Genomic DNA, 24,737 nt, shown 5'->3' with positions numbered 1-24,737 from the left:
AATAAACGAATAATTGGTTCCTTTTACCAACCCCCTGACTTAGATGATGTAGTTGCTGGACAGTTCAAAGAAATTTTGAATCTTATTTCAAATAGGCACCCCACTCATACAATTATAGTTGGAAGGACTTCAATCTACCCTCGATATGTCGGCAAAATACATGTTTAAAGCTGGCGGTAGGCATGAAACGTCGTTAGAAATTGTGCTGAATGCTTTCTCAGAAAATTATTTTGAGCAATTAGTTCAGGAGCCCACTCAAAATGTAAATGACTGCGAAAACATACTTGACCTCTTAGCAATAAGTAATCCTGAGCACATTGGAAGCATAATGACGGATACAGGAATTAGTGACCACAAGGTTGTTGTAGCGAGACTGAATACCATAATATCCAAAACCACCAACAATAAACAAAAAGTACATATATTTAAAAAAAACATAAAAATTCGTTTGACATCTTTCTAAGAGACAGTCTTCATTCCTTCCGATCTGACTTGTCTAAGCGTAGATCAGATGTGGTTTGAATTCAAAGAAATAATATCGACGGCAGTTGAAAGGTACATATCAAATAAATTAGTAAGAGGTGCTACACAAAATGGGTCATAACATTGTCGTAGAAGCAACGAAAAAGCGTGCCAAATATAAAAGAACGCAAAATCCCGAAGACTGGGAAAATTTTAAAATAGCTTCAAATTTAGTGCAAAATTCAGTGCGAAATGCTCTGAAACACTGTCTCTAAATCTGGCAGAGAACCTAAAGAGATTCTGGTCATATGTGAAGTGGCAATGGTCCAGCTGCCTTTGCTCTTCATATAACTGGTAATCTTGGAAACAAACGTATCAACCTCCTGGCATGTTTTGCACATTTCTATTCCATAATGTCGTAAGGAATAATTTCCTGTGGTAACTCATCACTTAGAAGGTATTACCTGCACAAGAGCGAGCAGTAAGAATACATGTGGTGTTCCCCCACGGACGCCATGTGAGTATGTGTCCAAGGAGCTAGGCATTTTAAATGTGCCGCCACAGTATATATTTCCGCTAATGAAATTCGTCATAAATAATCCATCACAATTTGAGGAGAACAGTGATGTACAAACCTACAAGACTTGAGGGAAAAACGACCTTTATTACCCATTGTTAAACCTGTCAGTGGCTCAGACAGGAGTTCGATATGCAGCAATAAAATGTTTTGATCATTTGCCCAGTAACATAAAGTATCTGACAAGTAGAGAAGCAAGTTTTAAATCTAATTTAAAATCATTTCTCCTGGACAACTCCTTCTATTCCACTGGTGAATGTCTACTTAAAAACTATTAGCCAGTAAAAAAAAGGAAAAGAAAACCTGTTTTTAATTTTAGTTGCATGAGTAGGAATAAAATGATAATGTATACATTAATTTTAACAGAAATCATGTATACATATCCTGTAAACTGACTCCTTCCACATCAGTTCGATAAAAGAATCATTCAGATGATCTATGGAACACATATTTAACTAGCTAACTAACATTAATACCAGAATTGCAGGATAGCAATGGTGATTTCATAGATGAATTAATAAACACGATTTGCCGAAACTCATTTACCAAAGAAGATGAAGTAAATACTACAGAATCCGAATCTAGAACAACCTCCAATATGAGAAACTTAGATATTCTCGGTGTAGTGAAGCAGCTTCAGTCACTTAATAAAAACAAGGCCTGCGATCCAGATTGTGTACCAGTCAGGTTGCTTTCAGAGTATGTTGATATAATAGCTCTGTTCTTAGCAGTCATATACAAACACTCACTCGTTGAAAGATCCGTACCTAAAGACTGGAAAGTTACACAAGTCACACCAATACTCGATAAAGGAAATAGGAGTAATCCGCTGAATTACAAATCCATATCAGTAACGGTGATGTGAAGTAGGATATTGGAACATATATTGTGTTCGAATATTATGAAAAACCTCGGATTCAGATAATATCGTTTTTGCGCAACAGGACTAGCTCTTTATTCTCAGGAAGTAATGAGTGCTATCGACAAGGATGTCAAACTGCTACCATATTTTTAAATTTCCAGAAGGCTTTTGTCACCATGCCTCAAAAGAGACTTCTAGACAAATTGCGTGCTGCGACGTTACCTAATGGTTTTCTGCTGCGGAGTAGTTGCTCTCTAAACAGCATCCCACACAAGCGAACCAGCTGCATCTTTACCTGATGTTGCCGACACATTGGGTAATTGGGCTTTGCATGCTGCAGACAATAATGTGTACCTGTGATCCTGCGGTCAAACAGTCTATGCAGTGACTAGAATTGCGAATTAATAAAATAAACAGACATATTAAATAGAGATAATCAAATAATTAATGAAAAGGATTCTATTCTAACGTCTGTAACTGACTAAACCACACCAGAGAATTATGTTAAATAACGTTTATCCATAAAAGAATATCTCAAATAATCAGAAAGTCGTCCTACGATAATTAAGTATAATAAAGATAGAAAATAACCTTATCAAATGCAGTAACTCTGCACTGAGAGCGTTACTGGAATGGCAGCAGAGTCTCGGAACACATCAGATTTCAACATAATAATTTACAAGTTAACACATGTGAGATAACGATTAGAAACTCATTCTCTGTCTATTCTCAATTCCACAATGAAATCAGACGAAGTTACAGTTCTGCAGTTCACTGCCCAGAATCTGTCAACTACACAAGCAAATACCACACGATACCACAGGCAGACCTACCTTATTCAAGAACTCGGCATAAAATGTTCACCTTCTTCAGGATCTCGCATCGCTCCCTTGAGCGCACCACTCAAAAAAAGTTTGTTTTCACTTGAATCCAGTGGTGTTTCACCACTGGTTGCTTTTCCATTAGCTGAAGGCCATCCCACTAAAATACGTCGTTCTTATGTTCTACAGACATAATTTGACTCAACTTTACCACTTCCCACACCTAACCAATAAAGTGCAACAATATTTAAATAAGGGAATGTTATAAACCTTCAATCACAGACAGACTATTCGCAATAATTTCTAACAAAGGTTTGTTCATAAATAAATACGCCAACATTATTACACAAGTACACTCACATTAAATGGCATGTCGTTAAATGTTGTTTAAACAATTATTTAGATCTGCTTAATAGAAACATCTTTTGACAATCTTTACAAAATTGGTGTCACCTAACACATGCGATTGACTACTTTTTAAATTACCCTGATTTTTTATTACCAGTTTTAATCAATAGTTAAACAAATATCTGGTAAAAATTATAATTTATTCATTAAGTAAATACACAAATACTACAAGATATGAGGTAGTCATGCTGCATTCATTTGCTGTGTTAGTGTTAAGAATACAATGTTCTGCCAGACATTTGCGTAAAGAAAATGCTATAAAAGGCATCATAAGTCAATAATAAAATACACTCTTGGAAATGGAAAAAAGAACACATTGACACCGGTGTGTCAGACCCACCATACTTGCTCCGGACACTGCGAGAGGGCTGTACAAGCAATGATCACACGCACGGCACAGCGGACACACCAGGAACCGCGGTGTTGGCCGTCGAATGGCGCTAGCTGCGCAGCATTTGTGCACCGCCGCCGTCAGTGTCGGCCAGTTTGCCGTGGCATACGAAGCTCCATCGCAGTCTTTAACACTTGTAGCATGCCGCGACAGCGTGGACGTGAACCGTATGTGCAGTTGACGGACTTTGAGCGAGGGCGTATAGTGGGCATGCGGGAGGCCGGGTGGACGTACCGCCGAATTGCTCAACACGTGGGGCGTGAGGTCTCCACAGTACATCGATGTTGTCGCCAGTGGTCGGCGGAAGGTGCACGTGCCCGTCGACCTGGGACCGGACCGCAGCGACGCACGGATGCACGCCAAGACCGTAGGATCCTACGCAGTGCCGTAGGGGACCGCACCGCCACTTCCCAGCAAATTAGGGACACTGTTGCACCTGGGGTATCGGCGAGGACCATTCGCAACCGTCTCCATGAAGCTGGGCTACGGTCCCGCACACCGTTAGGCCGTCTTCCGCTCACGCCCCAACATCGTGCAGCCCGCCTCCAGTGGTGTCGCGACAGCCGTGAATGGAGGGACGAATGGAGACGTGTCGTCTTCAGCGATGAGAGTCGCTTCTGCCTTGGTGCCAATGATGGTCGTATGCGTGTTTGGCGCCGTGCAGGTGAGCGCCACAATCAGGACTGCATACGACCGAGGCACACAGGGCCAACACCCGGCATCATGGTGTGGGGAGCGACCTCCTACACTGGCCGTAGACCACTGGTGATCGTCGAGGGGACACTGAATAGTGCACGGTACATCCAAACCGTCATCGAACCCATCGTTCTACCATTCCTAGACCGACAAGGGAACTTGCTGTTCCAACAGGACAATGCACGTCCGCATGTATCCCGTGCCACCCAACGTGCTCCAGAAGGTGTAAGTCAACTACCCTGGCCAGCAAGATCTCCGGATCTGTCCCCCATTGAGCATGTTTGGGACTGGATGAAGCGTCGTCTCACGCGGTCTGCACGTCCAGCACGAACGCTGGTCCAACTGAGGCGCCAGGTGGAAATGGCATGGCAAGCCGTTCCACAGGACTACATCCAGCATCTCTACGATCGTCTCCATGGGAGAATAGCAGCCTGCATTGCTGCGAAAGGTGGTTATACACTGTACTAGTGCCGACATTGTGCATGCTCTGTTGCCTGTGTCTATGTGCCTGTGGTTCTGTCAGTGTGATCATGTGATGTATCTGACCCCAGGAATGTGTCAATAAAGTTTCCCCTTCCTGGGACAATGAATTCACGGTGTTCTTGTTTCAATTTCCAGGAGTGTAGATACAGATACATAGCTTTTGTGTATAATAGCTGTTGTGGAATGCTATCATTGAGATATCGTTTGCTGAAACTGCACTAATCCTTTAAAAGTTGTTAATTCAGAGGTTCAGTGTGAAAATATTTAGACATTGTGAAGCATTAACTTCTGTAGCTTTAAAAATATCGACGTTATTGTTGTGTCACTGGATGTGCCTCATTTATCTCAGTTCGTCGATATCTTCAGACTTGCCTTATTATATAACTGTTATACATTGTCGAATTTTTAAGAGTTTCCCGCGCTTTCTTCGAGAGTGGAACGGTAGAAAAACAGCTTAAAGGTGGTTCGATGAACTTTCTACCAGGCACTTAAATGTGAATTGCAGAATAATAATTTAGATGTAGTTGAAGGTGTGCGTGAACATCATGCCACAAACCTCATCTACCTGTACCCGTTTCTGAAATACTGGCAATCAATGTTGTAAAAATAATTTTGGAACACCCTGTACATTCTTCAGGTACAAATGTTTCGCTGACTGTTTAGTGCCTTCATGTTTCGCACAGTCAGGAAATTTATCGCGAGCCGCCGCGCGGGGAAGCCGTGTGGTCTAAGAGCGTCATGTAGTGATTCGCGCGTCGCCCCCCCGTCGAAGGTTCGAGTCCTCCCTCGGGCATGGGTGTGTGTGTCGTCCTTAGCGTAAGTTAGTTTAAGTTAGATTAAGTAGTGCGTAAGCCTAGGGACCGATGACCTCAGCAGTTTGGTCCCATAGGCCTTACTACAAATATTTATCGCGAGTCAGTTCTCACACTCGTCGGCTATTTCCATTCTGTTCATTTCTGTTATCGTTCGTAGAAGGAACGTAACAAAATTCAAAAGAGGTATATTCCTTGCAAGAACAAATCCATTTGCGAGGGTAAAAATGATAACGCCGCCGCGCTGTTGCCGGGACTCTACGACAGAAGTTGTAGTCTACGTAAATTATCACATCTTCACTTCTCGGTGGCCTCGATGTCGACGGAATGTTGAATTCTAGTCACCTTTCCTTTTTTTGATACAGAGAGTATTATAAATCTGTCTGCTTCCTACACATTTTAGAGAAATATCTCGCTTAAATCTTAATGTTGTAGCTGAAAATGGTGGCACATGTATCGTATTTCCGTGAACTTGTAAGAATTAATGTCACGTGGACTAGCAGCGCTTATATAGTACACGTAAACAGAATGGCATTTTCCATGCGACTGCTGCAGATCACCTCTGCCCTCTAAATGGCATAACGTTCAATTGAGTTTCCCTGGTGTCAAAGAAAAGGAAGGAGGATTAGTGTTTAACGTCCTTTGTCGACGATGTCAGTAGAGACGTAGGGCAAGCTTGGATTTGGGGAAAAATAGGTAAGGAAATCTGCCGTGTCTTTTTCAAGGGAATCATTCCGGCATTTGCCTTAAGCGATTTAGGGAATGAAAACCAAAATCAGAACGTCTGAATGGGAATATAAACCTCCGTCGTCCCGAATACCAGTCAAGTGTGCTTCGCACTATGTCGCCTCTCTGGACTGGTATGCCAAAGACAAAGCGCAAGACACCGGTGACTCAGTATGCTCTTACCTCACACATTAATTTTCATCCCAGTTCCTTACAAGAGGCTTCTATCAAATTACGTGCCTATGGAGTATCAGACGATACTCCATATGGTGGTGCGGCTACCTTCGTGATTTCCTCTTAGAAAAGGGACCGTTCGTAGTCACTGATGGAAAGTCATCGAATAGAACAGAAGAGATTCCTGGCGTTCCCTAAGGAAGTGCTATAGGTCCTCTGCTGTTCCAGACTATATAAATGACTTAGGAGACAATATGAGGAGCCAACTTAGACTGTTGGCAGGTGATGCCGTCAGTTACCACCTAGTGAAGTCACCGGAACACCAAAATCAATTGCAAAATGATTTACACAAGGTACCTGTATGGCGCGACAACCGCCAATTGACCCTAAAAATAATGAAAAGTGTGAGGTCATCCACATGAATACTGAAAGGAATTTGTCAAGTTTCGGTTACACGATCAATAACACAAATCTAAAGGCTGTCAATTCAGTTACATACCTAGAGATAGCAGCTACGAACAACTTTAACCGTAACGATCATTTAGATAATTTTGTGGGGAAGCAGAACCAAAGACAGAGTTCTGTTGGCAGAACAACTACAAGATGCAGCAACTTCATTAATGAGACTACCCCATTACACTTGACCGTCCTCTGCTAGAATGCTGCTGCGCGTTGTGGATCCTAACTAAATAGGATTGACAGAGAACATCGACGAAGTTCAAAGAAGGGAAGCTCGTTTTGTATTAGCGCGAAATAGGGGAGAGTGTCACAGATGCGACATGCGGACTGGGGTGGCAACCATTAAAACAAAGATGTTTTTCGTTGCGGCGATATCATTTCACAGAATTTCGATCTCCAGCTTTCTCCTCCGAGTGCGAAAATATTTTGTTGACAGCCACCTACATAGGGAGAAATGATCGTTGTAATAAAATAAGACAAACCAGAGCTCGCACGGAGAAAATATACGAGTAAGTGTTCGTTTTTCCCGCGCACTGTTCGAGAGTGGAGCGGTGGAGAAACAGTGAGAAAATAGTTTGATGAATCCTCTTCCCGGCATTTACGTGTGAACTGCACAGTAATCTTGCAGATGGAGATGTAGGTGTAGAAGTGAGTATGCTGACGGTCTACGCATGATCTGCAGGGCATGCGACACAGTGGTGGCTTCGGAGTGTGTTTCCCTCCACTTTCGCTTTTCTCAGTGCTGTACAACCGACTAGTGTATTCAGACGGCGCTGGGTTCCGCGGAATGATCATTGTGAGGAGTGTGCGAAACTACCAGGAGAGTTCAGGATGAGCCGATCACCAGAGCTAATCTCTTTACCAAGAAAGGTTTGTTAATAGACGTAGATTGAGAACTGACTGTTCATCCTCGATTTCATACAGATGTTGAAATAAACTTTCATCTTGTCTGTCGTATTGCTTTGAGAGTACCTTTTATGTGGCTTCAAGGGGCTATAAGTTTCCTATTTCTGATAAAATGCTTCACACAATAAACACAAATTTTCACTGTGTCTGCCATTTCCACGCTCCCCTTCCTCTTCTTCCCGAAACCTTTCCTCATTTACATATCCGTTTCTATCAAATATAATTTTCCTATTTTTGCCTTCTGTTATGAAATGAATTCTTATTACGTTAAGTCACATTGTTCAAGAAAAATCACAAAATGATGGTAACTCATGATAGTATACACTGGTGTGACAGAACATTAGGACCACTGCCCACGGAGAGATTGAATGGCCACTGATGGCGTTGCGCTAACTGGACGCTGTAGCGAAAGTATGTAATCGGAACAGAGACGAATGGAGAATCACTCTAGCGGCGATAAGGGCCGAAAATGGGGAAATCCATTGACATGAGCGATTTTAACACTTACGTTTAGGGTAGACACACATCGCCCGGCGCCTGGGAGATGCTGTACAATGCTGTTCACAACACTGTCTTTCAACTATGGGGAATAGTGATGAATGATGGGCGATATGATGAGCATTTGTTATAAAGAACACTGACTTTGCTTTTGTATCTCTACGTGTATTGTGCCTCTGTCGTAAGAAGCTACGGAAAGTGACTGAAAGACGGTGAAACTACGAGTAGGTTACAAAATGTGGGGTGTCCACGTCTGATCACTGAATGTAGACGCCGGAGGGTTTCCCGTTCTGTAAAGCGGGATAAGCGGCGATCTGTGGCAGATCTGACGACAAACTACAATGGAAGTGCAAGCGCACATTACTGATCATGGGGCTCTGTAACAGACGACCACTAGGTGTTGCCATGTTGACCGAACGACATCGCCAGTTACGACAGTAGTTTCCTCGGTATCATCGAGATTGGACTGTGGAACAATGGAAGGTGTCACCAGGTCGGATGAATCATGTTTCTTCTCTCACGAGGTTGACGGTCGTGTCCGGATACGCCATCATCTGGACAAAAGACTGCTTGAAACATGCACCGCCTTACGGGCGCAGGCCGGTAAGGACAGTGTTATGCTATGGGGGACATTCACCCGGACTTCCATGGGACTTGTGGTAGTAATCTAAGGCACTATTACAGCTGAGGAGTGTTTTTATGGTGGATTACATGATTCTTACTGAGGATAATTTGACTATCGGTATGATCTATCTTCCAGCAAGATAGCTGTCTGTATCACAAGGCCAGAGTCGTGCAACGGATAATGACAGTAAACTCACGCAGATATCTTAGCTATCAAATTCGCCTGATCTGTACCCTATGGAACACACTTGGACGCTGTCGGGTGCCAAAATAGTGTCCAGAAGCCACTGGTCCACTGTGTACTGGAAGAGTGTGATCCATGCATTGACATCTGGCGCCACATACCTCCTGAAACCTTCCAAGTAATTTTAGAACCCATGCCACGCAGAATGGTTGCTGCCTTGCATTCACTGTTAAGCATGTCGTCATAATGTTTTGGCTCATGAGTGTGTGTGTGTGTGTGTGTGTGTGTGTGTATGTGTGTGTCTGTGTGTGTAAGATTTCATGGAACACATGATATGGCTTAAGCGAGCCATGAAACCATGGTTACAGAGCATGTTATTTCTAACTTCGAACGTGTCTAAATGTGCAAAATGAACGTGTATACCAGCAACATCGATGTGGAGTCTGACTACTCCTAGTGGTGCGTGTCCCACTGCTGAAAATGATGTATGCGTACTTCATAAGAAGTGAATACCGTTCTTCCCGTAAAGCCATTCTCAGACCACCAACCAAAGAAATGTACCATCAAATTCACAGAACAAGATGAGTTTGACTGTTTTATATGCTAAACTCTTTGCTTGTGAAGATATTGCTCTAGGACTCACTGCAGTCGATTGTTTTCGTCATACACTACGAAAGCTTCATTTAGTGCACTGGAGTAAGGATGTATATAAGCATCAAACACGTATTTATAAACCGTGAAAGTTTCGTGTAGTTGGAATGAAGGAAGTTTGGCTTTTAATGTCCCGTCGACAACGAGGTCATTAGTGACCGAACACAGGCTCCGAATGTGCAATGATGGGAAAGAAAGTCGACTGAGACTTTCTCTTGCAACCAGCGGCAAATCCTACACACATGATCGGTCTCACATTCAAACCACCTACATGAAATCATGTGCACAGTGTACCCTTGCACTAGTGATAGCAAGGGCACAATTAATCCAAGACGTGGTCACAACTCTAGTCCTTCGAATGGAAAACAGCAAGTACCAGTCTGTACATAGCGTTTAGTCCTTATCTTCCGTAAAGAAATGAATAGTATCTATATTCAATACGATTATTTAACGTTCTTCTAAGTAGCTGAGTATTTTTCTAGCCTTAGTATAGCGTGAACTGATTTAGCAACGTAGTGGTAGCCAGAAACAATGTAGCGGCAGTACGTAGATTACATCTAGAGAATGCATCCATTAATGTTATATTTCTTGTTGTATAGACGAACGTAGGTTAAAAACAGCTAGGGATTATGACTGTTGTGTATGGATGGAAGAGAAATAGGCCATTGAGTAACAAAAATGGCTCTGAGCACTATGGGACTTAACTTCTGAGGTCATCAGTCCCCTAGATCTTAGAACTACTTAAACCTAACTAACCTAAGGACTGCACACACATCCATGCCCGAGGCAGTATTCGAACCTGCGACCGTAGCGGTCACGAGGTTCCAGACTGTAGCGCCTAGAACCGCTCGGCCACCTCGGCCGGCCCATTGAGTAACAGTTGCAAGCTGCATTGGCCGCGATCGACAGTTTTGAGTCTGCTGCTCTGGGTAGTGATGCCGTTGAGGTAATTGGGGAAAAAGCTCTGGTACCTCTAATGTCCTATAGCGTCGCCTGGAGTCACTTACATGTCCCAACGCCTTACTAAACGCTCGACCTCAACGGTCCACATTCTCATGTTCATGAATGGCGAGCAACGGCGAAGTCACGAATCGCTGGGCGGAAGGCGAAAGTAAGTACTGGACGCATGGCTGTCCACTAAGACCTCAAAAACAAATTTTAGGTTTTGCTTATTGTTGATAGTACATCGGAGCCAGCTCGGGAAGCCTCGTCACTGTGTATTCGGGCCGACCTCCCTGAGGGGTCCAGACATGCTGGTCGTTGGGCGCTCCGAATGGACAAGATTGAATGTTAGGGACAATGAATCGTGTGAAACTGTTCTAAATGTATTATTCGGAAGTTACCTTCAGCCATTAATCATAAAAGCGATTCGAGGGGGTAACATCTTAGATCTCCTGGTTACAAACATAATTGAATTTTTCGACTTCAAGGAGAGGTCCACAGGGATGGGATCGATTTTTTGAAATCTTGTATATGGTGATGTAGATTGGGGTCCCAGGTATCACACCCTGCAGCCACTCACCCTTGTGGTCCCTCGTTTGAGGGTAATTCGCGAAAAAATTCGCAATTATTTTTATTCCGTTAATTGGTTTAAATGCAATTTCTTATTTCTAATCATTATTCACGTTATTTTAATCATTGTATTAACTTCCTGATTTTCTCTCATATTTTCTTCCTTTCATTCTTCTTTCATTTCGTATTTTGTTCATGTTAGCGATCAGAGGTCGTAAGGGCTTTGCAGTTGCCCTCACTACGGGTGTCAATAGGAATGTAAAGAAATGTAGGAAGATATTACTGCTCAGAAAGTGTAACAAACCTGAGCAGTCAACATTAGACATTCATCTCTGAGACTGAAAATGTTTAGTAAATGGGCAAAGCTCAAGAGTAACGTGCAATACGCCTCACAAAGATACCGGTATGGTTTAGGAAAGTTGTGAGAGATGAAAACACCCGTAGTGCTAGACAGCGGGGTTAGCAAGCAGCTACAAAGCCAGAGAGATCATTCCTGCACGCTTAAACGTAGCCAAAGCCTCAGAGACGACTAAATCATGAACGAAACCAAAATTGGCGTAAGGAGAAACATGCGTAACGAGTTCAAGGAATTCGAAAATAAAATTCTGTCTGTTGTTGCGACAGAAAATGCTAAGAACTTTTGTTGTGCAGTTTAATAAATACACGGATTAAAGCCATCGAACCTGACGCTCTGTGACCATAATGACATCGAAAAGGAGAATGACAGAACAACTAAATTCATTTTTCCGAAAATCTTGCACTAAGGAAACTCGTACTACAGCTTCTTTGTTTAATCATCGCACGAACTCCAAAATGAGAGATATCTAGATAAGTGATCGCGGGATAGAATATCAAGTGCAGTGGTTACGTGCAACTCTCACCGCAACTCACGACCAGGTATTTTCAATGGGTATGAGATCTGAAAACGTACTGCCCAAGACAACAGTCGATCTCTGTCTATATCGAGGCAGACAACGACAGCATGGGTAAGATGCCGTCTAGCGTTATCTTGTTGCAAGATAACGTCAGGCAGACCTCGAACATGGGTTATAATCACCGTCCTAAATACCTCAGAAATTTAACACGGGCTGTTCAAACTATTGGTTACGCCAATCAGAGGTGATTGATGTACTCAACGGCATCTTGTACCATAACGCCTCGTGCTGAACCTGTATGTCGAAGAACATTCGTTATCACTGGAGCCTACACAAACACACAAATACAGGGAGACTCAAAAGTCACTTAACATTTGAAAATGCGCTAATTCATGGAATAATGTAGACAGAGCGCTAAACATTGACGCACGTGCTGAAATGACAGGAGGCTTTATTGAAACCAAAAACGAGAGCAAAAATTGGCCAACGGATGGAACTGGACAGCACCACGTCAGTGACGCCGCATGAGAATAGCGTATAAAATGAGCTGTAGCTGGAGAGGGAGTCAGAGCATTCCTAGACTGGCTGATAAACATCTGCTGTAAGACCTGGCTTTTACGCAGGATGGGGCTTCACACCATATATGTGAAAGATCTCATGCGCACATTATTTGGTGAGGATAGCGTGCTGAGCGTCAAAGTCCGTCATGCTTGTCCTCCCAGGTCCCCGGACCTCAATCTGTGTGATTATTGGTCGCGGGGTTATGTGGAGTCCCAAGTCAACCGCAATTGTCCGACCTCATTAGCGTTGCTAAAAGACAACATTCGGCGGCAATTTCTCACCGTCCTTTCTTAGATGCTGTACAATGCTGTTCACAACATTGTCTTTCGACTATGGCTAATGCTGATGAATGACAGGCGACATGATGAGCATTTGTTATAAAGAACATTACCTTTGCTAAAAATCAGTTGTTATGCTAAGTATTGCTTTTGTATCATTTGAAGCGCCATCTGTTGGTCATTTTGTCCACTTTTTTGGTTTCAATAAAACCCTATGTCATTTCATGCATGCTAGTCAATTTTTACCTCTCTACTTACATCATTCCTTGAAGTGCTGGTTTCTCAAATGTTAATGGACTTGTGGGTCACCTTGTATGTCCATCGTGATACTGTACATAGAACTTCGATTCTTCTGAAAAGATGGCGAGGTGCCAGTCATGTGTCCGGTGTTATCGTTGGGCTCCACTGTTGACGCACCTCTCTCTGGTGCCACCTGAGTGGAAGGTGCTGGCAATGTGTGGTGCTCCACACGTCGTCAGACTGTCTGTGTGGATACTTGTGTTTCTGCAAACAAGCCCGTTACGGCGTAAAGTCAGCGCCGGGACGCCAGTCGGGTACGACAGAGAAGAGAAGGCTGTGAGAAGAAGTCAGCCATCACATGCTGACCGACCTCCCTCCGAGACGACAACGCAACAGCAGCGGCCCCTAAGTAGTGAAGACAACATAAGCGCCGCGCCCGACTGGTGGCAGCCAACTTCGACAGCAGCTTCAACGTTAGCCACTTCGTTTGCTGATTCATCGTAGCCTCTTCATTAGCAATCTCTATGTAGCACAGTTAGAGATCAGCAGTCACTGCAGTTCAGTTGACTGCCGGCCGGAGTGGTCGAGCGGTTCTAGGCGCTGCAGACTGGAATCGCGCGACCGCTACGGTCGCAGGTTCGAATCTTGCCTCGGGCATGGATGTGTGTGATGTCCTTAGGTTAGTTAGGTTTAAGTAGTTCTAGGTTCTAGGGGACTGATGACCTCAGAAGTTAAGTCCCATAGTGCTCAGAGCCATTTGAACCATTTCAGTTGACAGACTTTTGTTAGTAGCAGTCGTTAGGACCAGAAGTGTTACTTGTGTGTGTCTGTTCTGAAGAAGACTGATTATTTTGTATGTCGCCCTTTGCTTGTGACACATCTGTGTGATTGCACTTGTGGATGATCCTGTATAAAGGACTACAAAAATTCTCAGATGAAAGTGTTTGTACTTGTCTTGTTGTAATAAAGCTTATTAATACGAGTTGTTTGATTGTTTGTCTAGCGAACTGAGTATGCATGATTCCTAGACACCAGAAAGCCCATTGGCTGAATCAAGGCATGTGACATAGCTATACCTTCCTGCAATTCGTAGCAAACAATGTCTATCCTCTCGGGCGCTGGTGCTGGTGGCATGGTGTCGTTGAGATCCTTTATGGCGCTAAGTATGGCTCTCCTGAACCTGTTGATTCCATAGTCACACCAAAGTCGTGGGATCTCGACCAACGCGAGCAGCAGTATCACAGTTCCATGCAAGTTTTGGAAGTCCACGATTCTGCCACTGCACGAGGAGCGATCAGTAAATAATGCAACATATTTTCATATGAAAGCAGGTTGGTTTTATTCAGGATTTCAATACACCATGTTATTCCCCTCTCATTTGGCTACAGAATCCTATTTTTAAACATAATCTCCGTTCAAAGTGACGGCCTTACGCCACCTTACTGGGAGGGGCCAGCATGTCTGCGTAGTACCACACTGCTAGTCGAAGTCGGAGTCAACGTTTTGGTGCATCAATAAACTCCCCACCATCCATGTACTGCTTCCCGCTGAGCTGCATCCTCGTTGGGCCAAAGGGATGGAAGTCAGAAGGTGTGCCGGCCGGTGTGGCCGTGCGGTTAAAGGCGCTTCAGTCTGGAACCGCGTGACCGCTACGGTCGCAGGTTCGAATCCTGCCTCAGGCATGGATGTGTGTGATGTCCTTAGGTTAGTTAGGTTTAATTAGTTCTAAGTTCTAGGCGACTGATGACCTTAGAAGTTAAGTCGCATAGTGCTCAGAACCATTTGAACCATTTTTTTCAGAAGGTGTGACATCTGGTCTGTAGGATGGATGAGGAAGAGCAGTCCAATGAAGTTTTGTGAGCGCCTCTCGTGATGGCGACGAACACTGACGTTCCAACATTTTTGGAGTCACAGCTGCGTGCGAGCGGCCGATAGGTGGGAAGTAGGACAGGTTTGCGCGTTCTTGTTGCGATGATGACAGACGCCTTGCCCAACGACTCATAGTGCTTTTGTTGATTGCCAGGCCTCCTTAGACATTCTGCAAGCGCCTATGAATATCGGCGATGCACTGAGTTTCCACCAAAAGAAATTCAATGACAGCTCTGCGCTTGGAACGCACCTCCGTTACAAGTGTCATTTTGAAGCCTACATATAGCGCCGCAACACATAGGAACTTCATGAAACTATAGAAGCTGAAGCGTAAATATTCCACTTCGTCCCACAACAAATTCGGCATTTTTTTCAACCGAAATTGGCCGAGGAAATTGATTGTCCTTCGTGGAATTCCTGCACTTTCTGGAAGACGTTTCTCCTACTAACATAAGGCGTAACACGATCTTATCACAAACAAACAAGATTCAAATGCGATATCTGAATAAGAAAAATGCTGCATAATCTGTCCTTGTATACAGACAATAGACGGCATTACTTCTTCCTGCCTTGTGCTGTTGCGTTGAAATCCTAATCATTTGTAGATCCAAGCATTTATCACGGACGCGATATGCCAATTTTACCTCTGGTGCATTCCGCCTTCATGGTATTGCATTTTTAGTGGCCAGCCTTATTTAAAAAAGTGGAAATCTTATTTTCTGTAGACGAAAACAGTTTCTATCAAGTCTTCCTAAATAATTTCGACGCCAGTTACCGAAGCCAGGTATCCTCTGCGCACCGTGCAGCATCACATTATTTACGCTTAAATGGTCCATATTTGGCCCCCTTGGCTCCCTTTTCTCTTGAGCTTTGTACGTAAACGCTACGAGTACCGACCATCTGGCGCAGCCCTGGCGTAATAGCTATTTGTGTATCTCTGCCAGTAGTGGCCTGTTCTGCTTTCTCACGCGCGCGCACTGAGCGGTATCAACGCTTAGTAGTCCCTCGACTACGCAAGTTGCTGGCTCCACGTCGTCCAATCTGTTTGCTTCTAGATTGCTTCCCGATTTCACTTCTGAAGTGCTGAATATTTAATAAAGGCAAAGCTAATTAGTGTCACTGGCTTCGTCAGAGATAGACAGTCCAGCGTCTACAGCTTTTCTCCTGTCGACAGGACGCTGAAACAGCATGTATCTGATTTGCCACTCACGTGATGATAGTTCTTATACTGGACTAGTGTTCGGGAGTAACGGGGCTTCTAATTCCCTTACTGTTTCACTGAGTCTGGGTTTGCATATCTTCCGTGAATCACTTTAGGCATGGGCCACCATGGTTCTTTCGATAAGGCCATGAATACCTCATTTCCCTACTCTTGTGCCCGTCTCAAATGTCCTCGATAGCGACCAAGCCTTAATCTCTAATATAGGTTGCTACTGTCCTGTCTTCTCTTGTGTGCAAAATCTCAATGCAAAAAGCGTCCATTCCTACTTACAGACAGTTATTTTCTACAAAGACCGACGGATACAATATTCTAGTGCGCGGGTCATACTTAAGAGAGTAATTGCGCGAAATAGAAACATTGTTTTTCTCGGTACAGATGCTGTCTCGTCATATGGAGAGTGAGGGCCAGAGTAAATTGCTCGAGATGTCCGCTACCACTGTGATTACCTTTACTAGTAGACACATTTACTGCACTACGGAGTTGTTTGACGGACGCATAAACCCTTAATGAGGGCAGCAACATCTAAAGGAATCAGATAACATCTTTTATCACCTAACGCGGCAAATTGTGCGGATTGAGAAACATACTCTCTACTGCATGCTGAAATAACCAACATAGGGACTGACAAAAAATAGACGCCGTGAAATTATTTTCCATGCGTGGGAGCCTGTCATCAACCTGTCCACTCTGTAAATCCGTTTGCTTGTATGTTCTACAAAACAATTATTGTTTTTGTTGTTACCTTTCCATCCTGTCCCGTACTGTCGTCAACGAGTATCTTCCGTGCCAAATTTCTTAAATGCATTTCAGATATTTTTATCAACTTCGTTGTCTTTTTCACTTTCGTTCTTATGATTTTTTCCTTCCATGTACTTTCATCCAATTTCACACAGCCTGAAAAGTGTCCCACAGATATCCATCTCCGAATGTACAATGCATCTGAAACGTTACGGAGACAGCCAATAATACATGATCGCTCAAAACACGCTCTCAGTTCGCGGCTCTGTCGGGTCTGGAGCTCTAGTGGTAAAGTACATGCCTAGAAACCGAGAGGTCGTGGGATCGAAACCCAGTCAGACTTCTCCCATTTCTCCGGTTGGATAAATGGGGTCGGAGAAATGGCGTCGAAATGGAAAACTTGCACCCACTCACTGAGCCACAGAAAATTACTGTTGGCGCCCAACGATATGTGGAAAGCGCGTCCAAGACACGCGCGCACCTTTCAACATCAAACACACTCTCTACGATTATATTTAGGTGACCTGCAGAGACAGACAAGTAGCCTCAAGCGAAGTCACGGGAGCGGATCACACTGGACCACTTTGGCAAAATGCAGGACTCATCTGGTGGCACAGAGGGAAGAATTTTTGTGGCACAGAGGAAAGAATTTGTTATTAAAAAGAAAAGTAGAAGAATGCACATTGATTTTCGACACGCGTTGGATTTTTCACAAATGCCCTACCATTTTACATCTGAACTTTAACGATCTGCTCTCAGTATCTTCAGTGTGGTTCTAAATACACTAACAGAAATGTAAACTGTTACACACTGAAGCATCATTCCGACATTTATCAAACTTTTTGGAGATATTCATCACATAACGCGTATTAAATGATAAAACGTACATCATTATGAGGTGCGACCCCCACTTGCACGCATACAGTCTTATATTCATTGTGGCACGGAAGCAAACAGCCTCGGAATATAACGTGGAAGAATTTATTACCATGCCTGAAAGACATGCTGTGTCAGTTCATGAAGATAGCTGGCTGGATGGTGCTACCAAAGTCTACATCGACCCATTGCACAGCAGACACTGTCCATGGACGACAAACCAGAAGACCAGAAAGACAATCCAGTGCCGGCCCATTCCCTAAGAATGCATTATGGAGTCATGCATTATCCTGCTGGAATATGGCACTTTGTATTCTGGTAATGATGGGATGAAAAATGGGTGTAACATTCTTATCACATACTGGCGAGCATTCAGCCTCCCTCCAACCATTTCCAAATTTGTTCTTCTTTCTCTTTTCTTGTGCCTTTGTCCCACATCTGCACAAGTTCGGCATGGTGATTAACGGATTTGACATGGTTAATTTAAGGGGAGAGAGGCTGGCAGATGCTCTTCCTGTGCCCCCCCTCCCCCTTGATGGAATGTGTCTTCCCCATCTGTCTGTGCACTGTTCTAATTGCTTCTGTTGTATTTTCCAATATCTCCCCACACCATGGTCCCAGGAGTTGGAGACGTATGGGTCTCGAGAATCGCTGATTCCTGTGACCTTTCACCAGGTCGTCTATGGAACGTTGGCGTCGATCTGACCACCACAAACAAAAGTGGGACTCATCTCAGAACACCACAGAATGCCTTCAGCGCCCAAACCGACTCTGAAACTACATCATACAAGTCTCTGCGGCATGATGACAACTGCAAAAAAGCATGGTAGCTGGGAATTTGAACCCAACTTCGAGTAATCTGTTCCCGACGGTTCGCGGTCAACTCTGTGTGCAATCTTGTGTGAATTTTAGCTGTTGTTATCACTCTGTTCGTCAGGGTTAGTCGAACAATCCTACGATCTTCTTGTTGTGTGGTCCTTCTGGAAGACCCTGTGCTCACCCATTATGCCACATTGTTCTCCTGAGTCCATCTCGTCACCAATCGTTCTGCAGTCATTGCACTACAACCATTTGCACTTTGTGATCTGAGCGTTTCGTGTTACCATGTCCCTCATGCCAGATATCCGACCTTCCTGAAATTTGGAAACATGGTCGTAAGCTGTACACAATGTGTTCCGATCTGCACTTGTTAAGTTCGAGTAACGTTAGACACACCCAGTATCCATAATGTAATCACACCATTCTTCATCTGCAGGTAGGTGTTTTCTGTACTGAAACTAAGCTCGTACAAGGATGAAATTTTAATTAATATATCCAGCAGGCATGGAAATAGTGCAGTATGAATTTTGCAGCGCACGATCATGGTTGTTCATGAATTAGTTATTTCCATTTTAGTAAGCGTAGAGCTGTCATGATTCACAGATTGCGTTTATTTCTCGTACCTTCTGTATTCTTTTGCTTTTGCCAGTAGCAAACTTACTGTTTGTAACGTTTAGCATTATTTTAATTTCTCATTTTTCTTTGGACGTTAGGGCTGCGACGAGGTGTGTTTCGTGCATATATTGTTCCGTTCTTCTTTATTTATAAATTATCGTGCAGTAGACATCGATAACACCGCACTTTCGACAGGGTGCTGAAAATGAAGTGACTGTAGATTTGTCGAATAAGGCTTCGTGTGACTCCTACGGGGTAGTTCAAAGAAACAACGAATGCGTAGGTGAGAGAGATAAAGTTAGGACGAGTGTCACTCTTGGGCTACGAGCCATTACGGTTTCAGCTCACACAATCCGGTACATTTCTTTCTCTTTTTATGTGAATTAAACTTTTTGTTATAAGCTGTGTTCTGTTCGTGTGCTGGAAGAACGTGTTACGTAATTGTAGTTAGTGGGTGTGGTCATTGTAGTTCCTGCGATTCAATATGCCTCATAAATATGTAAACAGTGCTGGCAACTTTTGCTACATTTGTGGACAGGCGACTCTGAAATAGCGAAGGAACCAGTAAAGCCATATATTAGGAAGGCGTACAGACTGTACTATGGCTGTGAAATCAGGGACTAGGACAAGCCCTGGGCTTCTCATGTATGTTGCGTACCTTGTGTCTCGAGTCGTCATGCATTATTGAATCGTAAAAATCACACACGGTGCTTTGCTGTACACTTGATATGGCGAGAACCATCGAACCATGTGAACGATTGTTACTTTTGCATGACAACTGCATTAACACACGGCATTTCCAAGAAGAAAAAGTCTTTCTTGACATATCCTAACGTACCGTCGGCCATGTGACCAGTACGTCACGGTGATGGGCTGCCTGGTCCTGTTCCACCCAACTGTGATAGTAACGAGGGCGGTAGTGAAACTAGTGCAGCGCCATCACCTTCAAAACCCAGTTCTTCGAAAGATCTTGATTTAGTGAGTAACGGTGAATGTACAGAGTTTCACAAAATACACAGTGTGAACATAATGACCTAGTGAGAGTTCTCGATTTCCCGAAATGGATAGCTGAACTGTTGACGTCAAGACTACAACACTGGGATTGTCTTGATAAGACGGTAAATGTGACTGCTTTCCGAAACAGCCATATGCCATTCCTTCCGTTTTAAGAAGGTAAAAAGACTTCGTACGTTATAGCGACGTACAGTGACTCATGGCAACTCTGGGTATTGATTATAAAAGTGATAAGTGGAGGCTGATCATCGACTCTTCCAAATTAAGTCTCAGGTGTGTGCTACTGCGCAGTTGCAACGCGTTATCATCGATTCCGATTAGGTATGTACCTTACATGAAAGAAGCACATGATGACTCGAAACAATTGTTATTGCGACTGAACTATGACAAGTTTACATGGCAGATTTCCGTGGATCTGAAAGTAATAGGCATATTACTTGGGCTACAACGCGGATACATCAAATTCTGTAGTTTCTTGTGCCTCTGGGATAGACGCGTCGAAGCATTTCATTATAAAAAGAAAGACTGACCTAACTTCAATCAGTTGAAACGGGCTCTCGTGCATGATGCACTTGTCGAATCCAAGACCATAATTCTCCCTGCTCTTCATATAAAATTAGGCCTAAAAAATTCGTTAATGCCATGGAAAAAACTGGGGCAGCATTATCTATTTACGAAAGAAATTTCCACGTCTTAGTGAGACAAAAATAAAAGAGGGGATTTTCCTGGGTCTCCAGATACGTAAACTGTACAAAGATCAGCATTTCAACAATATCCTGTCAACTGATGAAAAGTTGGCTTGGGATGCCTTTGTTCAAGTGTCAAAACGGTAGATAATTGTTAGACATAAATTTGAATGCAGTAGTAAGACGGTTTGTAAACAATAGTTTGTTTGTATCACATGTGCATGTCCTATATTTGAGTCAATGCTTATTTTGCACTTTTTCGTGACGGCTGGATCATCTCACATAACTATACTTTTTGTGTTTCCCGACATACTATTCTACCAAAATGTCTATTTTATACAGTTACTCATCAAAATTAGACTGCCTTTTTTACGATTATGTTATGGTTGCCTTTTAAGTGGAAAAATGTCTAACTGGACAACTAAAAACCGTTGAACATTAACTGTCTCTTTCATTGTCAGACGGAGTTAAGTGATGTGTGTGCAGAATCTAAATGCTTTTGTTGTCTCTCGTTTGTACGGTTTTTTATTTTAGTGAGGGCAGGTCTAGGATAAGAATTTTTAGGGTTTCAGGGTTTTCAGGGTTTCTAAACGTCAAAGTAAACATTTTGAGGTAATCTTCCACAAATGTGAGGAAGTTTGTAAAATGGAAAGCAATTACAGATCCTTTCAAAAAGATACTGAAAGTTGGATTTAAGTATTGCCATGACGCAAACTTTGTGACGTACGGGGACTCTACAGTCGGTTATGTGACCAAAAAAAGGAGAAGTCTGACGGTTTTCTTTTCTGCTATCGTATTATCTAATAGTGTATAAGTACCATAAGAATTTGACCAGAAATGTGAGTAGTAGGCCTGTAGAAGTATGTTTGGTGATGTTGATTTTTAAGAATCACCGACCATTCGAGATTCCAGACGAGTCTGACAGCAATAGGAACTCTAAATCTGTTGTGCTCCTATTTGAAGAATCGTCCCAGATTCGCCTCCAATAATTTAGAGAAATGACCATAAACAATAATTACGATGGTATGACGAGGATTCGACTTCCCTTCCCTCAGAATGCAAGCCCAGTATCTTAAGTACAACATTACCTCACACTCTCCGTGAACAGTCGATCAAGTTGCGATTGCGGAGAGGAGATATTATAAATATCACGGTAGTGCACACTAACACCTATTGTAGTATACGGGTGTGTAATAAAACTTTTTCAATGTTGGGTACCAATCCTTACATTCATTTTGTTTAAATCTCAATTTTCGAAGTGTTGCTGAGGTTGTTAATGACATTTGAACTAGTCTTGGGCGCAGATACGAAGGAAGGTACCAAAAAAAAAAAGAAGACAGAATACCTGGTTATATTGCAGAAGAAGAGAATAAATGCCGCCACTATGGAAAGTAAATGACAAACGTGTCAATTTGGTGCAGTCCATATCCTCGAACGTTCACGGCACTAGAGGCCTGTACAGAGAAAAATATTATTCCCCTGCATCACATCATCCTTCGTGTCAAAGACTTACAGTAGCTACATTTCCCTTGTAAGGTCGTTTCACACATTTGATTCTTATTTTTTTCACTCTTCACCAATTCAATTTTTTATCGCGTCTGATAGATACTACATGAAATCGCGGATGAATAGATTAATTTGGTCCGTACAGGATTTGACAGCTTGTCAAAAGACCAAAATTTCGGCAAGGGACAGAAGCGGGCCTTTATCATTTCTGATTGTCTTTACGTTGCTCTCAGCTAGATTCGTCGTACCGTCCAATTAGGCGACTGTTTTATCAAGTAAAATATGGAAGAAGCTTAGGATTGGTTCCGTTAGTCTACATTCGTGGCAGAATCGAGTGATGTACAAACTAGCCACTTCAATTAGTGGACGCATATTATAGTCACACTCTTCACTCGGTTACTACCTTCATTACCACAGTGAGAGCCCATTAGCTTGTCTGACTCTAGAAATTACAACCTTATTCGGCTTTGTCTCTGTAGTTTCGCTATTAGTAGTACCGCAATACACTTCTCACTCACAACATTCGGTAGGTTCCAGAGAGTGGTGTGTTTCCTGAAAACGGATTACTTGGAGAGGGTATTTTGACATCCTCGCTGGACAGCGATCGGGTAATGGAATCATTGAACTTGTAATCGGATGGTGGTTACGTTCAGCTGCGGGTCCAGCATTCAGTTCTGAGGAGGGTCACAGTTCGTTACTACCTCTACCGCCAAATAAAATAGCTTGTCGCCACACACATTTCACATGCCAGAAAGTCCTATGATCTTAGTAATATTAACAATAAAATACATAAATTATTCCAATATAATAATAATAAATTGTGTGATTACAATAAAATATATAAAATGTTTTTAAATAACATTAAGCACTAAGACTGTGATCATAAACCTGTAGCGTGTGACAGTGTAAGTGAGGAGAATACTGTTTTTCTTTTGTCAGTTTCGCCTACGTTCTGGAAGTCAGTGTCTCTCTCTCTTTGTTTCTCTCTCTCTCTCTCTCTCTCTCTCTCTCTCTCTCTGTCTCTCTCTCTCATTCTTTGTTCCTTGCCTTTTCTTTCTGCCTTGTCTGAATTCATTTCCTGTGATTTTGCGGTTCTACCATCGGATTCACGAACAGTGTCAGTATTGTTGTTCACGGCAAGTACTGTCAGCTAACGAACGTGCTACTTTTCCTGATTGGAACGCTCTTGCAGACGTTCAGACTGCAAGCAAATCCACGTAGGAAGGTAGTGTCTGTAACACGTGTTAAATGTACATCTACATCTACATCTACATTGATACTCCGCAAGCCACCCAACGGTGTGTGGCGGAGGGCACTTTACGTGCCACTGTCATTACCTCCCTTTCCTGTTCCAGCCGCGTATGGTTCGCGGGAAGAACGACTGTCTGAAAGCCTCCGTGCGCGCTCTAATCTCTCTAATTTTACATTCGTGATCTCCTCGGGAGGTATAAGTAGGGGGAAGCAATATATTCGATACCTCATCCAGAAATGCACCCTCTCGAAACCTGGCGAGCAAGCTACACCGCGATGCAGAGCGCCTCTCTTGCAGAGTCTGCCACTTGAGTTTATTAAACATCTCCGTAACGCTATCACGGTTACCAAATAACCCTGTGACGAAACGCGCCGCTCTTCTTTGGATCTTCTCTATCTCCTCCGTCAGACCGTTCTGGTACGGATCCCACACTGATGAGCAATACTCAAGTATAGGTCGAACGAGTGTTTTGTAAGCCACCTCCTTTGTTGATGGACTACATTTTCTAAGCACTCTCCCAATGAATCTCAACCTGGTACCCGCCTTACCAACAATTAATTTTATATGATCATTCCACTTCAAATCGTTCCGCACGCATACTCCCAGATATTTTACAGAAGTAACTGCAACCAGTGTATGTTCCGCTATCATATAATCATACAATAAAGGATCCTTCTTTCTATGTATTCGCAATACATTACATTTGTCTATGTTAAGGGTCAGTTGCCACTCCCTGCACCAAGTGCCTATCCGCTGCAGATCTTCCTGCATCTCGCTACAATTTTCTAATGCTGCAACTTCTCTGTATACTACAGCATCATCCGCGAAAAGCCGCATGGAACTTCCGACACTATCTACTAAGTCATTTATATATATTGTGAAAAGCAATGGTCCCATAACACCCCCCTGTGGCACGCCAGAAGTTACTTTAATGACAACA

Source organism: Schistocerca piceifrons, chromosome X (assembly GCF_021461385.2).
Source record: "Schistocerca piceifrons isolate TAMUIC-IGC-003096 chromosome X, iqSchPice1.1, whole genome shotgun sequence".
Taxonomy (NCBI): Eukaryota; Metazoa; Arthropoda; class Insecta; order Orthoptera; family Acrididae; genus Schistocerca; species Schistocerca piceifrons.
This window is presented reverse-complemented; position numbering follows the sequence as displayed.